General features: G+C 42.3%; 1 protein-coding gene across 2 annotated transcripts in view; it reads right to left on the bottom strand.

Annotated features, from left to right (window-relative positions):
* The window catches only part of agap3 (ArfGAP with GTPase domain, ankyrin repeat and PH domain 3), a 115,705-nt gene that overhangs the window by 75,329 nt on the left and 24,000 nt on the right, over positions 1–16,376 (bottom strand). The gene's annotated exons all lie outside the window — the stretch shown is intronic.

Genomic DNA, 16,376 nt, shown 5'->3' on the forward strand with positions numbered 1-16,376 from the left:
TTTAAGTACTTTCAAAAATCAAAACACACTCCTGTGAAAGTTTGGGGCCAAACTTTTGAAATGAAACCACCTCCCTCAAATGCCTCCACGCTGCACTCACCTACTGTACGCCTGGAGATAGTAAGATGTTGGGAATGGTTTTCACAGCATCATCAATTACCTTCAGGGCCTAAGCAATTTCAGGGGTTGTGATACCTAATGAATACCTATTAGCAGAGACCACAGGGCAGATATGTGCGAACAGCAGACATGACAGACAGGCAGCACTGGTGTGTTTATATAAGGACACAGACACCATGCGCGACAAACGCTGGTGTTGTCTAGCAGATTGCATGATGCATCCGAGCCACATGAGTAAACCTTACTAACCCCTCGCCGGTATTAGAACATGAGTCAGTGTGAGGAAGACGGCCGTGCACATATGTGCGCTCTTTCACAATGACAAGTTTGCTTCCACGGGCAAACGCGGTGACAGGAAGAGTGGAGGAAGGCGGCTCCCTGACTTGGGATAAACAGCAGTAGGCGGGAGGCGGAGAGGTGCATGGTTGTAGTCAGAGCACTGCCTGATTTTTTTTTTCTTTTTTTTCTGTCAATAAGGTGCTGCTGACCTCATTCACACATACACAACAACAGCGGCGAGACTCACATCTGACAAGCGCCCGGCATTTCTCCAGTATCATGTAGACAGACAAAACCTCTGGTGTTATCTCCTTTCTGCGAGCACAAACACACGTGTCATCCGCATTATTCAGAAGTGTTCGGCGAGAGCTTTGCATGACAAATCAGTGTCAAAGCTTGTGGCAGTGACTCACAAGGTCTAATGAGAACAAAAAATGTTCTTGAGTTTCCATAGGTGTTGATGTCATGCTCGTAAATATAGCTTCATGCGAACATACGAATGTAGAAGAGTGTTCTGCACGACATGGAGAAAGCAGAGGACATTATTTACACCTTTCAGAAAAGTCCTTGATGGAAGAGATGTCTGACCTCACTGGACAGAGCCAGAAATTAGACACATGGGTTATGAATTGCTAACAGACCCTGTACGAGATTCTGCCTGAGGCCTCAGTCATACCAAATGACTCTTGATGCAACCTTCTGTTTTTTATGTTAGCTGGTTGCTAGCAAAAAATGCTTCCAAGCAAGAAAAATATGATGAGACTTTGTTCAAGTAAATGCAGAGAAGAAGAACTGTCCCTGAGCACACATAGAAATAGACAGATGTGGGATGTGAACTGAATAGCTTTAGGTATAAAGTGTTGGTCTGATAAAACAACAGCATGGGTGTAAATTGTGACAGAAATCTTTCAATAAAGTAAATAAATGGCCGATAAATTGGTAAAGAAAAGAATTGTTACTTGCGGCTCTACAGTCGTGTAATGAATAAATTCATTAGCATACTATAATGGGATTGTTGAACCTGTCTGAAAAAGTATTTGTAATTATATTGCAAGTTGTGTTCGTTACTTGCTATTGTTACTTCTTAGGTGCATGGTTACAGCCACACATTCATTTCGTTTACCACCTTCCCATGAAGTTTCCCTGACTGATCATGCCGCCGTGTTACTGACAACCAAAACAGAGTAAAAAATAAGTGAAATTAAAAATCTGTCACTACATCTTAAAGACAAAAAAGGGGTGAATAAATTATCACAGCTAATTCTAAGTTTCTCTGGAACACTACACTAATGTTTTCCTCTGTGCGACTATTCAGCTCTCCGTGGCACAATTAACACTTAGTGTGGCTTCCCACAATAATTACAAACAGGTCTGTCAAACGGCGAATTCCCTAGAAACAGCGGAATATTTTGATTAGGAAACGAACACAGGAATGATTGTTATAGCTGAAAACTGAAAGGAAGGTGTTTCTAAATTAACAAACGACAATATTTACTCCTAAATGCCCCTATGAAAATGGCTTGGAGACATAATGTAAACAAACTGCAGTTTGGGTGTGATACAAGCCAATCTGTGCATCTGTGCATGCAGGAACGCATGTACTGCTACACTCAAACACTCAACCCCCCCGTCCCCCGTCCCCCCACACACACACACACACACCCAGGTGATTACACACAGCACCACTGATTACACGGTGACCTGCCAGTTTTCAAAAAGACATAAATTTAGCAGACCCCCCCCACCCCTTTCCACCCTCCCCTCTCCGCTTCAACACTGAATTAACGTCTGCAACTAAATAAGACAGGAAGAGACAGAGGGGCTACAGACAGCCCGGAAAGTTTATGATAATTAGGCTTGCAGTAGTGGTATTGAGCGTGGGTGTAGAGCTTTTTAAAATTCAGCTGCACTAGCTACAAGCATACGTCACCATTGCTCCACTGCAGAGAAAATGATAGGTTCGAGGACGTCTGTGGGAGGCTGTGAAAAAATTCCAGACGCTTCTGTCTCTAAAATTCAGGTTTTGAGAGAGCTTGTGCATTTCTTGTGTGTGTGTGAGAGAGAGAAAGACGGAGACAGAGAACGTATCAGATTGAATGGGAGAGACAGTGTGTATTAGTTGTGTAATCTAAGCTGTGTATAAAGCATGAAATCCCCTTGTTAAAATGTTTGACATTCAAGATGCTCACTGCTAATTTTCCTGTTCCCTTTGACAGAAAATAAAACATGAAGTGCCAAGGATCAGTGTTTTTTTTTTGGTTTTTTTCCGTCTGTGTATTTGTACCTACAGGCACAGTTTGGCGGGAGTCTTGACTTTTTGACTTTTGCTTCTTGCAACTATCACAACCACCCCGCCAGCCAATATGTTACTATTCGTTTGATGTCTCAGCCTGAGGAAGTTCGAGGTGCAGGAAACGGTGGGGTGACGTTCGCAGATTCTGGCTGGAGAGAATGGAGCAAATAACCACAGAAAAAGGACAGTGTGAATTTCAGTGACTTGGAATGGGGGCAGGGAAACATGGAGGCAACATCCTGGTTTGTAGAAGATGACAAAATGACCAGTGAGAGGACGTAGGAGGAAGCTGTAGAGAAGATGCACAGTTTTTACAGGCAGGTTTGTGTGGGCTGGTGGCTCCCAGTCCTCCTCCTCTACATATTAGTTTGCAAACCCCCACTTACTTCTGGTGTCATCTTTTCAAACTTGCCTTCGAACTCACTTTTATGCAATAGCTTTGATGTGGTATTGCATTCTGTAATCTTTATTTCAATGTAGGAGTAGCTGCAATATCAGTCTTATTTTGGGTATTATTACAGTGCAACACAGAAAAGCCTCCTCAAAGATCATCTTCAGGGAGCAGGGATGAGATATACTTGATTTCACAGAATCAATTCACTGACAATAATTGCCGATGATTGCTATAATGTGCTAAAATTTGTTGACGTCTCTGTAAAGCACCAGACAATTGTTAAACTAAGAGAGATCAGGGGTAGGGCGCAGATTTGTGAAACGCAATTGAAACGGAAAGAAATCCCTTTCATCAGCATCATTTAGGGAGAAGAGCCTCAAGTACTGAAAAGACTAGTTCCGGCTTCACATATTTCACTATCTATCATGTAGCCGTCATGCGATCACGCTACCTGGATCGTCTTCGTCCTCCCAATGTCATTCTTCAAAAAACAGGGCCATGTAATCTGTCACGTCTCATCTGGGTTTCAGTTGCCGCAGTTGTTAAAATAAATGGAACTGCCAATCACGGCATAAGTCCACCACGAACAGATGTCATCTCACTACAACATGGTAAAGTATCTTCAACTATTAAGCTAACTTTACACTAGCTCGTTTTTTTTTTTTTTTTTTTTTTTTTTTTTAATATACCCTTGCTTCATTAGGTTGCAATGATGCTCTTGAGATGATAGTCATAAAACGGCCCATTATCACCGGTTCTTGCTGTGGTTTAACCCGTAAAACCACAAGTCTGTTGTGTTTCCTATAGTAGAAGCAGTACATCTACAGTACATTGTTTAATTCTGTTCAGTCCTTTTCAAGGTTCTTCATTCTGTGCTGTTCCAAAAAGAGGGCCAAGAATAGCGACACATTTGGGCACAAGCTCCCATGTAATTTCCCACGCCTTTTGTCTCCGTTCCTGTGCCGCCCATGCACGCTGAGACAATAAGCTGGGAGCTTCGTTATGAAGTTGACAACGCCATTTTACAAAGAAGTCAGGAGGAATACCATCGTTCCTACCAATGCCACCCCACCCCCAACCCCACCCCCCACCTACCCACCCCCACCAGGGCTAATAACATGCAAACCGGGAGCAGCTGCTCACGGATCTGACACAGTCTTTATTTGTTTCTATGGAGCTGATGCAGTTCATGAACCTCAGGTTTAGAAAATACAAAAAACGGTGTGAAAAGAGTCAGTGTTCCTCCCTTGATACGGCGCCGTTGGCTTACTGCAAACTGTTATGCAATCAGTTTTCAACAGATAATGGCTCCAGGATAGTGACGCATCACAGATTCTGTATTCAATGTGGGATTAATTGTTGTTATGTTCATTTAACTAGCATATCTGTGACTGATGAAAATCTCAGATCCTCAGCCTGTGAAATAGGTCTGGGAGATTTAGCTCCACAGGTGACTGACAATTAAGCCACGCTCCACCAGTCCAAGTTAAGTGGCGGGCTGTAGAACGGGCACCGTGGTAACGTGGTTACTAACAATTAGCGTGGCACGTAGTGCTGGAGTGTGGGCTCAAAGGGGAAGTCAGAAAGGTAAAAAGAAAGAAAATCTTTGGAAAAACAAATCTATTTATTTATCGATCGAAAAACACTGAATTGACAGATTCGGATTCCCTCCCGCAGCTTCCACAGGCCTGAAATCTCCCTGAAGCTTCAAAAGCGGGGCTTTGGCATGAAATTGAATAACTTTAAAATCATTTATAGTAAAGCTCTATCAGAAATGACATGCCATCAGTATTCTGGATGAGAGCATGTCCCCAGTCAGACAGCCAGACACAGAGGCTTAGTTCCAGCTCAGTTGTCGTCTACAGTGGCTGAATGACAGAGACATGGGGGCTGGGGAGGCCAGCGCAAACATCTGGATCCTAATTGGTAAAGTGTCATGACAGCTCTATTTGTCAAAGTCAGCATGGTGCTGTTACATTACACGCTCTTTGTGACATTTTTAGGTGCCCTTAACATAATGACAGATCATCCTGTATATCCCAGCTACTCCAGAGGAGCAAGCATTTCATCATGCTCGTTGTTTCAGTCCAATATGATGTGTGCAGGAGCAGCAGGTCGAGGTGAGCCGGAAAAACCTGAATATGATTACAAAGAAGGACATGGAAAATATACTGTGACTGATGGTGCTCAGCCGGTATTTTCTGCAATTTGGCTTTTGAGAAATGAGTCCTGCTGGAGGGCTTTTGATAAAGTGTCAAGTCTGAAAATGGCTGCAGTAAAATGGACTTGATGGGACATGAAGATACAAACACAACAGCTTAACACACTCACAAACATGATGGTGATATTAAAAAATAAAAACCTATGCTCGCCGTTGTCACTTTTTTCCTCTAGTCATCTTTAATGTTAAATGTGAGGATATCAAAACTGCTGATCAGGAGATCCGATTCTCTGCAGGGCACCACAGTGTGCTGAGTACACAGTTTCTGTGCCTCCGACTGAAATTCTTACCGCAGAGTCTTCGTCAGGTTTTGACAACTGAAATATGTAAAGTATTACACAGCGAGATTGGCTCTCAAATCCTCTCTGACAAAACAAACGCCTTTTAATCACACAAAATTAGAAAAAAAAAAAAAAAAACGAGAAATAACAAAACGATTACGTCAGTTTGACGAAACACGAGGGGAAAAAGCCTGTGTGAGACATCATGTGAAGAGATGAGCGCCGCGTATTCAACCTGAAGGGAAAATAAAAAATGTACTCAGACTTTATATTAACTGATATCCATCTAAACACTCTCTCCTTTTCCAGAGAATCACTACAAAAGATCATCTCAACTTGTTCAGACTTACATCCGGACTGGAGATTGAATTCTTCCAAATGCTGACAAGCCATCTTTATTAGACAAGAGGGGGGGAGTTCTCCCTTTGGGAAGTGTCAGAATCTAGTCAATTTAATGGAGTCACATATCTTCTGTACCAAAGAGATTCATTTAATAACTTCTGCAGCTCTGTGGAGAGTGTCCAAGCATGCAGCTGCCCCGCACGCACAGTGAAGACCTTGAAGCATTCATGGGAATGATGCAGTCATCATCTCTGATGTTTTTACTGAGGAAATGTTATATTTCTGTGCATCACAGAGCCAGAACAATGCTGATGCTATACTTATAAAGCACTCATTTCAGGCAATATGCAGCACCTTTCCACATGAAACTAATTATTATAAAAGAAAACCAGATCTAAATTGCAATAAATGGGCATGTAATAAGCAGGAATGAAATATGCTGAACTTGAGATGCTGATGTGCCCCAAGGTTATATATTTCATTTATCAGAGACCTCTTGAATGCACTTAATGGCAAGTATCTTGTATGCAGAGCATGTAGAGTGTACATTATTCAACATTACTGCCTCATTGAGATTTGAAGTGTCATAACCTCCTACACCTCCAATCCATGCCAACTTTTCAGCAATTGATTTTCCCCCCTTTACCACTGAGGTGGATGGTGTTTGACTGTGACACACACACACACACACACACACACACACACACACACACACACACACACACACACACACACACACACACACCCCATGTTTTTCCCTTGTGTAATCCAAAGTGAAATAAGCAGCCTAATGAGCTGAGAATTTAGGTTTAGGCTACTGGAAAACAATCCTTAGCAGCAGAACTGACACAAGAACGTGATCTTCTCCAGGTTCTCCTTCTGCGTCTCTTCATCCTTAACTCGATCCTATCCGCCCACAGCCCTCCATGCTCCAACCCCCCCCCCCCCCCGCTTGCTGAATACTGCATCAGCAGCATCCCCAGGAGAAAGGAGGACCTGTTCTTTAACTAGACCGTTACGAATAACTGCCACTTCAAAAAAAGAAAGCCAAGATGCACCGCCTTCATCTGCACCCACACCTTCTGGGAAGATGCGATTGTATAATGTGATTCTCTTTTACGTAATCCTGCGTGATAAATAACTGTAGACACTCTCCAAGATTAACGAAATTCAGGGGAAGCCCCCCCACCCCCCCACACACTGCCTGATCTACGGTTCTAGGAGAAGATGACGGTTGTGCTATTTTTACCCAGGCATCTCCATAGGTACTATAGTTTCTGAGGTCACATGGTTGCCCACCCCTTTGGAGAAGCACTCTGCTGCAGTGCACTATTTCTGGGCTCCTGGCAGGAGGAGACAGGTGTGAGCGCTTGTGGAGGGAGAAACCTGCTGAAAGGTGCTATAGCACTCTGCTGCTTCATGGCCGATTGGTGGAAAGATACCACAAAGGTGCAAAAAATAACTGGGATCCCAACCCTCCCGCTGCATTCACCTCTCGTGTGACGGAGGCAGTTTAAACAGTTGTGAGTCAAGGTCAGTGTTTGGGGGTCAAAAGGTAAAGGTTTGTGTAACCTGCTGTTATTTTTGACTGATAGGCCCTTTGTCTGTGGTGAGTCTGAAGCGGCTGCCTGGCCGTCGCCGCCGCTGCTGCATGCCAATGAGTTCAGCATAGCAGCAGTGTCAGTTTTGCGCCTCATCATAATGACAGCTGCAGGATGGCTAGCATTATGTCGACATCAGTCTCCCTCTCTCATAACCCAAGCCCGGGCTATCTATCGAAACACAGTGCTGCTGCATTCAGAAGGCTGATAAAGAACTTAATGAATGACAGTACAAAAAGCCAGAGAGTACTTGATAACTGAGGAGACTTTCATGATAAAGGATATCAAAAACGCCATCTCATAGTGTGTTTTTCTGAACAAGAAAGGAATCCAATATCTCAGCCGTACACAGTCTGAATGCCAACTAAGCCCTGAACGCACAAAGTGTGTATTTTGTGAAGCAGAAAACAACATCTGACACACAGTGCACTGATGTTGTGTAATGTTTTAGGGCAGCGGATGCACACATTTTTGGCTAAAGACCCCTTAAAAAGAAGCAATGTCTGCCTGTGAACCCTTGTTGTGACCAGTTGTTGCTTAATGGTTGTGATCAGTTCAACCAAAGATCAAATTTAAAGGCCTGAGGAGGTACAATTACCCAGTAATTTCAAATGTAAGACGCAAAGATTTGAGGAAAGTCTGAAAAAATTCTATGCAGCCAAAATGTGTTTTTTTTTTCCTGTTGTTCCATCCTTGTAATCATTTCATGGCACCTTAGAAATATCCTGCAACTGTTGTAGAGCATGAAACTGCCTTTTCTTGTCTAAAGAAACTGAAGTGCTCGGTTGAATAATCACAAATCTCTCAGCGGAAAAAGCCTCATGCAAAACAAATGCATAAAGGTCAAGGTCAGATAATGTTAATTTAAGTGTAAAGTGCAAGGATATAAAGGAGAGACTTTGTGGTAATTCCCTGTCCAAGGCACATTCAGAATAAAAAAATCCTGCAGTCTTTGAATTTGGGACATTTTGGGAAATGATGTAACAAGAAAAAAAAAAAAAAAAACACATAATCAAAACTGAATGAGCTCCACTGAAATTATTAGAAGCAGCAGCAGCACAAAGACAGGTTTTCCCAAGGACTGTGTAACCAACAAGTCCATGTCCTTTGATGTTATTCCTTTGTGTTGGTATGCAGTCAGAAGCACTGATGCATTGGGTACCATTAAACACCATCAAACAGAAGATTCCAGTCCTTGAAAGCTAATAAAACAGCCAGAGTTGAAATTGTAAACAAGCTGAAACATGTTCTTTTCGTATCAATTATTAGATGATGCTCATTTCATTCAGCACAAATCATTCTCACTGCAGCATATTTCATTATCAGCTATCCGCCACCTGAACATCCAGATGCGTGTACTCAGGTGACATCACTCCTGTAATCTTGTACCGACGTCGAGTGATAATCTCTCACCTGATGTGTGCTGGAAGACAAAGCCTGCCGAATGATGAGTGATCACTTTAAAGATCACCATCTTTACCCAATATACTGCAGCAGAGCGGTGATGAGATCAAAATGCATAAATTAAAGTGGTGATGGTGGAAGCTCGCAAACTGGAAGATATGAATTCACTGCTCATTGTAAATGCAGGAGACAGTGAGTCTGTCAGTAATGGAAATGTTCTTTTACAGTCCGCCACAGTTGCAAATAAAAGTTATTTGATTCAAGGATTTTATGGGCATCTAAGTTGGAAAGGTATAAAACTACATTTTGATGATTTACCATAAATGAAAACCCAGCAGGGTTAAGTGTGTGAGACAAGCTGCCACCCAGATAATATTCAGAAGAAACAAGTGATTGTGTATGGTGTCAATCTCAGTGGTAATTTCCTGCTACTCCAATGGCAAATTTACTTCCCGTGTAAACTGTGTAAAGGAGGTAAATACATGTTTGCTTGTGAAATAGTCGACAGATAAGCAGCTGCTCTCGGGATTCAGCCTGATTTGCGCTGGCTTTCACTTCCTCAGAGCTAAGTAGTCTCTGCTTTGAAAGCACACACTGAAAAAGTCATGACACATGCACATTCGGTATGAAACAAACACCACTGAAAATGCATAACTTACACCGAGGTCATACTTGCCAGGATCCTGTGGGGCACTGACCATGAATAAACTCTCCTGACTATTTTAATGTCTATTCTAATAATAAAAATATGTGGGAGACAGATTGCTAATTATCCACTTCACATGTAAATAGCTGCTTGGTCTGCTGTAATTCTGTTGGTGTCTCCATATCTCCTAATGGTCCAGCAATGACTCATGCTGCAAAGGAACTAAAGCCTAGGGAAAGATGAATCCATCTATCAAGGTATTCTATTCATAAGACAAGCCTTACTCACTCACGAGTAATGTCGCTAGGCGCCTTTTATGGATGTTAGCATTACAAAGTCAGAAAGCCCTAACTAGTTATTATCAGAGGGAACCATCAAAGCAGATATGGCAAATGTGAAGACCATCAGAGGTGCAACTTGTGTGCAATGTTTAGATTTGGTCCCATCAGCTGTCGTTTTAATTGATTTGTTCACTGTGTGTCGTGCTTTCCACCTCTCAATGAGCATCTGTGTCATCAAACATATAGTAGCTGGAGGCAAAGTCACAGCGCAGCCAGTGAAATCTAAAACTTCTGTCATAAACTTGCCTTGTGACTGTAATAACATCACTGCAGAGGAAAAACTGTAAGAAAAGAAAAAAAAAAGTCTTCAAAAATCTTCAATTAAATATACAGGTCACTTGGGGAAAAACTGACTCAGCTGTCCCGGGTTCACTCGAGCAAAGATGCAGTGTAAATGAGAAATATAGTCACTCAGGTGATAAGGACATTGAATTATTCTGACACACTGGCCTTTTTCGGATACTCCGGATAGACTGCTAGATCCACAGATAATAACCAAAACATAATAGCCTCTGTGCACAGCCCCTGGAGAAGGGACAGCTGCAGAGAGTAAACAAATAGCTAATCTGACTTTAGCCAACAACTGAGCACTGCCTTGACACAATAAACGGAGAAGATTCATCTAAATCCCAACATAAGCTCTGCCCACGTACTGCGCAGAGACGGGCAAAAGACAACAGACACCCTCTATTTCTGCATCCCCCCGGTGCTCATGGGTAATACCATTTGTTGCGGCGGCTCCGTTGTAGTCCCTCTTCAATTTGATGGGGTGTACCTACTTTGTTCCTCTGTCAGCTGAGATGCATAAACAGAGTTCCACCTCAGAGGTCAATAAGAAAAACTCTGCTGGTGTCTATGTGGTGGCAGAGCATCACCACAGGGGGTCACTGTTGTTGTATGAAAATGCTAAATACTTTTAGACAACCACAAAAAAACAAAAAAACATTTGTAGCTACTGGCCTCTTTTACTACTACCACTGAAAGATGATGTAGCAACAGTCAAAGACAAACTCTGGTAGATAATACATGAATTTCTGCATGTAACCATCCAACATCTATTCTAAATTCCTGTCAAAAGATATCTTAAGATGTTTTCAAATCCTATTTTAAGATTAATGCGCCTATCAATATCTATAAAACACAGTTGTTGAACTGTAAACCAGGCTCATACAAGAGCACGCTCTGCCAGCCTGTGCTCACTGTGGACAATCCACCACCAGCGTGCACAGAGAGGTTGGAAGACGGATATTACATAAGAAGCTCATCAGTGGGGTAGTGGCCCACGCACTCCGCATCCTCTGTGGAATCTCTCACTGTTGATCGGCCTCTCACTCAAAGTAAGAACAAAATGGCTGAGGTGACTGGCTGAGTAGAAAAATGCAGCAGGGAGGCTGCAAATTTATGTAAATAATTAGCCATTAAAAGAGACGCTACTCAGTGCAAATGAACTGGGCGGCTTCAGGTTTATAGGGAATGCTAATTAGACTCTTACAGCAAAACAAACATTATTCATGCATTGCATTAATAAATGTACCTATGGCAGTGGCTGTTGTTTCCACGTTAACCCACTGCCTGTCTTTATTGCCGAGGGTGTCATTTCACAGCACAAACTGTAAACAGACAGCAGAGTGTGGTCTGTGGGGTCGTCACTGTGGTTTCAGTGTGTATTAATGTACAAACCTCAGGATCCTTGACCTTTAACAGCAGGCTGCATTTTCTTTTTCTATACAGCAGTTTCAAGAGGATTCAGAGCTTCTAACATCTATTGGTTTGTGTCAGAAAGAGGAAGCGTCAACTGGAATACTGGAATGGAAATTTTGTTTGCATGCAAATGTCATCCCCTGCCGTGACAGTTCAAATTACAAGCATTATTTTGCAGAACATTTCAAGAGTATTATAAGTAGGACTGCAACTACAACAATTAGTCTCATAATTAATAATGCGCCGATTATCTTCTTGGATGATTGATTTATTATTTTGCCAATAAAATGGCAGAAAATAGTAAAAATGTAAACCACAATATCCTGCAGCCCACGTCAACATGTTCAAATTACTTGTTTTGCCCAACCAATAGTCCAAAACCCAAATCAGTAACTATTTTCATGATATATTAATCAATTCATCAGTATGTCAAGATAAAATGCCAAAGATTCTCTCATTCCAGCTCCTCCAATGAGGATTTGCTGCTTTTTTTTTTCATAACTGAATATTTGGAGGTTTTGGGACTGTTGGTTAAATAAAAAAAGAATTTTTAATACTTCGTCTTGGGCTGTCGTGAATTATAAATAGAATTTTTCACAATTTTCTGTCACTTTGCAGACAAAACAAGCAATTGGGCTTTAGGCAATTTTTCACTATTCTCTGACATTTTGAAATGATTAATCATTAATAAAGATATAATCGCTGAAATAAACATAAGATGCAGCCATTACATGAGATAAAGAAAAGCTGCAAATCTTCACATTTGAGAAGCTCTAACTAGGGGATTGCATTTCTGCTAAAATCATGACTTAATAAATCAATTGTCAAAGTAGTATCGACTACCAGATGAATAAACTGATTGTTCCAGTGCTGAATTTAGTGCCATCAAAGCTCTCAGGTTTATGACAACAAGCCTGATGTGGCACCGGTGCCCCTCTACACAACATCCACCGCAGACTGTAATCTAAAAATCAACAGTGGCTGTGGAAAAGGACAGATCCTGCTCCACCAGGTGTTCCCTGATTGTGATGTTTTCACAAACTGCTGTCGGTTTCCTGCTGCGGCGCGGCACCAAGGCAGGGCTGTGTGTACTCCCAACATGCCACATTGTTGTGACCCTCCTCATTTCCCAGCAGATGGACGAGGTTCAGCACCGCTGTCAGATCATCAGCAACAGGCCCCCGTGCGGTATGCGCTGTGTGCCAATCGCCTGCCTCCGCTCTCACCGGCCCACAAACCCCTGTTGACTCCACGCCCACTTGCCCATCCATCTCACAGGCAACCAGTTGCCTAGGCAACCTCAAAACCCTCGCGCCTGTTTAAGTGTCAAGACAAATTTTATTTTACATTTTATTTGCACAACAGTTCCTTTTTCATTCATCCATTCATCCATTCATTAATTTACTTCCACATCTGCCTGCGAGCAAACCTGAGGCTCACATTTTAACTCTACATACTGATAAACGTGTCTCACATTAGGGACATTCGGAAAATTAGGGAAACAGCCATTAGGAGACTGCTTTCAATCAGTCTTACAGATGAGAAGAAGTAATAAAACTGCCAGTCCTCTATCTTCACAAAGTAGGCCATGAGGAGATCATCTTCAAATAGCTCTGATAGATAAGTATCATTTGAATTCCAATTAGTATGTGCTGTTTCCACCACAGTGATCTATATGTGTAGATAAAAAGCCAAAGGCATAATCAAAATCAATTATCAAACACGAACAACTATGTAAGCGTAATATCAGCACATGGCATCATTTCAGTTACATAACAGGAGACAGATTTTTTAGGAGGTTGTCTTGTTGTACAACTTACCTGTTCAGTCATGGTAATAAATGAACTGAAATCAAATGTTCATGGCAGATTATATCACTTTTTCATAAACCTATACATTGGATTAATGAGGCTATTGTTATCCAAAGTGACAAAGTTTTTAGTATTTAATATTAAAAAGGACCTGCAGGCACATTAAATCTATTCAGTAACAGCTCGTTTTAGAAGTATCTCATGGAAACAGTCACATACTAATCCACTCTCCACTGATTTTTGCACAGTCACCCATCACCCAGCAAGCCATGGCAGCCTCAACTCCACACGCTGTTTGACTGCTGCGCAGCCATCCGACTAACCAACACCATTTTTCTCTGTCTATCAGAAACATGGGTTAGGAAATTGAAAAAATGTCTATCTGTTGTTGGGTTTTGTATCAGAGAGAGAGAGAGACAGAGACAGAGAGAGAGAGAGAGAGAGAGAGAGAGAGAGAGAGAGAGAGAGAGATAGAAGAAGAAAAAAACAGACGGAGTGAGGCAGAATCACAAATAACATTCAGTTCAACCCAGCTGCTGTTGCATTCATCAATGCCAGCGCTCTGTCAAAGGGGGCGTGACATGCACAGGCAAACTCACTATGAAGCACATGCATACACAGCCACAAACACACACACACACACACACGCACCGAGGCTGATGCTGTGCTCATCAGTGTCACTGTTGCCGAGCCCCTCGCTGCACAAATCACAGCAGGAGTGCAGACGATCGAAGGAGAAGGATGCTTACATAAAGGCGAGCGTAGAAATAAAGGCATTATGGGATGCAAACATCCTCTGGCATAAACGCAGACAAAACATCCAGCATTATAGAGACAACCATCAACAAAATATCTGCATCAATGAGAGGTATTCACTTCCAATTAAAAAACGTCAACCTTTTCCTAAATGTGGGAGTGTCGCACACAAACACGCCACAAAATGGTGGTGCATCAAGACTATAGGTTCAACAATTGCACATCCACGGCCCTGAAGACAAACAAGCACCTTCAAACTGTCTCGGTGTTTCCATGGGTGTATTTCTTTTTTCCTCATTTCTAGTCTACATTCAACAGAGCACTGCTGTCATGCTCTGCTCAGCCGCCCACGTTCACCCTTGCAGAATGCGAGAGAGAGAGTGAGAGAGAAAGTGGTAGAAGAGAAAGCCTTGCTCTCACAGTGAGAGACCAACGATGCATTATGGGAGGACAAACCATATTGCTCCATGCTGTTTTTCTTACAAACCACTACACGACCAAACAATACGCGTGCGTATTGTACAAATCCAAGGTGGCATGCCAGGTCTTGATTGCTATAGCCCTGGTTGCACAGCTGAATAGACCTGAAAGGAAACACCAATATGTTGTGTTTATGTTCTTTATATAATGGGAACATGTTCGCCCTTCCTAAACTTCCAGCAATTTCCTGGTAAAATTAATTTAAATGACAAAAACCTCCTCGTGTTTGAGAAGCCAACTCAGTTATTGTTTATCCCTCAGGTCAGAGCAACATTGATTTCTGTGCGGGAAAAGAACAACTTCTGCCTCCATGTTTTTGTGACACATATGAATCCTCCCTCCAAAAAAACGACTGCTTTTCTGTCTAGACAAGGCTCAAAGACTTCAAATCCTGAAACTGCAGCATAATTATAAAAACCGTGCATCTGAAACACAGTTTTCATAATTAAGGAGCAAAGGAAAAAAAAGAAAAAGAAAAGAAAAACAAAGTGCAGCCATGTTATGTAAGACCAACAATTTTCCACCCTAAAACCTGTAAGATCTTAAAATGATATGACGGCAGAGGTGGAGACGAGCACTGCATAGAAGTGTTGCTATGTTAGCTACCACTGAGAAGACTGTATTTTATCTGTTAGCGACTTGCGCATCTCATGAGCTTATTATTATTTTTTGTAATCACTGTATTTGAATTTGACATTTCTTTGGCCAACAACATAATACATAAATAAGGGTTCAGCAGTGCTCCCCATCAGTGTGGAAATGGCTTTAGATCACCATTTAGAACTCGATAATGGAATATGAAGTGTAAATGAACAGTTAACTGAATAAATAAAATACTCTTGTCAAAGTTTTCTGAGGATGGAGAAGATTATGGTGGCGGGACTCGGTATTTCCAAAATCCTGGCTTCAGCTCCGTCTGTACAGGCTGCTTACAACAAAAGTATACCAGCACTGAGTAAACTGGAAGTCATGTTGGATTCGACTGATCTGTGTTATCATCTGAAGATCCCTCATGACCGTGACCCATATTACTGCAGGGGGGTGGGGGATCCATCAGAGGCAGTTCATCAGTGAGGATGAGCGCCTCTCATGGGATGAGAGTCATGGCTCATATTCAAGGCCATTCATTTGCACACACACACACACACACACACACACACACACACACACACACACACACACACACACACACACACAGCACACACACACACACAAGCACACACACACACACACACACACACACACACACACACAAACACTGGCAAACCCCACCCCTACTATTACAACTTCCTGTCTCCGTCTCCTCTCCCTGCAGAGCGCTGCGCTGACAGGACATAAAAAAGGTGAGGGCAAAGCAGTGGCCTCCAGATTATTACAGATAGTTTGACTCGCTAGTAGTGATGAAGTAAAAGAGGTGCAGAAAAGGAGATAATCAGACGCTTTGGCATCCGCAGTCCACTGAGTGAACTAAAATTATTTCTCCATACAGCCTGAATTCCATCTGGCTTACCAACCGCACCGTCAGAGACAAAATGTTCCTTACTGTAGCTTGCTGTAAGCATAAAACCTGGGTAACCATGGAGAGGGGATTACTTCATTCTCCATCACCGCTCACATCACCAATTAGCCAACCTGTGTTGAATCAAATGACAAGAGGGTCAAAGCTGACAGCATCTGATGCACTCTCCATTATCTGCAGCAAGAAC

The sequence above is a fragment of the Seriola aureovittata genome, chromosome 12, assembly GCF_021018895.1.
Source record: "Seriola aureovittata isolate HTS-2021-v1 ecotype China chromosome 12, ASM2101889v1, whole genome shotgun sequence".
Lineage (NCBI taxonomy): Eukaryota > Metazoa > Chordata > Actinopteri > Carangiformes > Carangidae > Seriola > Seriola aureovittata.